Here is a 1,448-nt window from a genome sequence, read left to right as displayed (position 1 = left end):
AGTATTATACCAGTATTTTGCCAGCGGCACAAATGATGACGTCATGTTCGTATGGTAACGAGGAAACCTTTCAAATAAAAGCCCGCATTTCAAAACATTACAATTCAAAATATATTACATTTGAATCAATGGCCACCTTTACTGTGCCAACAAGAAAAGGCAATAGGTCATTTATGAAATCAAATAAAAAATATTGTTTAAAAAACTTTTTTAAGACCGACGTACACATACAGAATATTGTGCTGTAGAGATAACTGTTATACCTGTCTCAGCTAATGTGGGGTGGAAAATACTCAGTAGGGTCTCTAATAACCAAATATGTGTCCTTTTTGAAGGGGACTGTGTCACATGGTCTGCTGCTGGTTGAGTATTTACTGAGTATTTCACACCACACCTTATCTGAGCCAGGTAGGAAAGTAATCTTTACAAGCCAATATGTATCCCATGTAGAGTCTATAACAGTGTACTGCATTGGGAGCTATGGGGGGGTAGAGTGAAAAGCCAGCAGAAGGCTGTGCGACAAAGTCAACCGCCAAAGCTAATTATATTTGGTTAGTAGAGATGCGACTGAGTATTTCCCACCACAGTTTATATGAGACAGGTAGTAAAGTGTTTTCTCTTTACAACCCAAAAAGTACCTGTTGCCTAGCACAAGAGACCAATTTAAGTTTTGCAGACTCTATTGAATAATTCCAATAACATATATTTGTATTTTATTAAACGTGTATTTCTTTAAATGTAGCCTACACAATAGCTTTCAACATTCCAGTATTTGTTTAAACTTTCCAAATAAACGCATAAATAATACAAGAAAATCAATACATTGGTTGCAATGCTGTGAAAAACAGTTGTACCGCACTAGATTGCAAAAAAAAAATCGATATTCTCAAAGTTTAGCATGTATTTACACGGGGACTCTTATTTACGGGAAAAAATCCGCGATCGTGCTGCCAGCACCTGCTATCCTGCTGCTAAGAGAACAGTAATAAGTGGAGCATGCGCAGTGGGCATCGAGTGACTTCGACAGGGTGTCTCAGGCGTTGATATATCACAATGGTCTCAGGTGTAGCCCAGGTGGATGGCGCTGTGGAATTGTTCATGTTAGAGGGGAGGCTTATAATGCAGGAAACGAGCAGGGCTTCACAAACATTCGGTTCCAAACAAATAGAGTCTAGTGTACAATTTCGCCTCATATTGCAGCCGGTTGGACGTCTAAAGGCAAGAGGAAGATACTTGCTCGAGTCAGGAGTCATGTACTGCTGTGCACTCAAAGACATACCAGAGATTTTGCATTAAACAAATTGCATATAAAAACTCTAAGGATTAGGCTGTAATAATGGTTGTCAATGTAATRTGTATTTTTTCCTATAGGCAGACTTTAGGCATTATCTACCCACATTATGTAACCATGGTTACAGTTGTATAGAAGGGGAAACATTTGTAAACAT

The sequence above is a fragment of the Salvelinus sp. IW2-2015 genome, unplaced genomic scaffold (genome assembly GCF_002910315.2).
Source record: "Salvelinus sp. IW2-2015 unplaced genomic scaffold, ASM291031v2 Un_scaffold2844, whole genome shotgun sequence".
In the NCBI taxonomy this organism is placed as follows: Eukaryota; Metazoa; Chordata; class Actinopteri; order Salmoniformes; family Salmonidae; genus Salvelinus; species Salvelinus sp. IW2-2015.
This window is presented reverse-complemented; position numbering follows the sequence as displayed.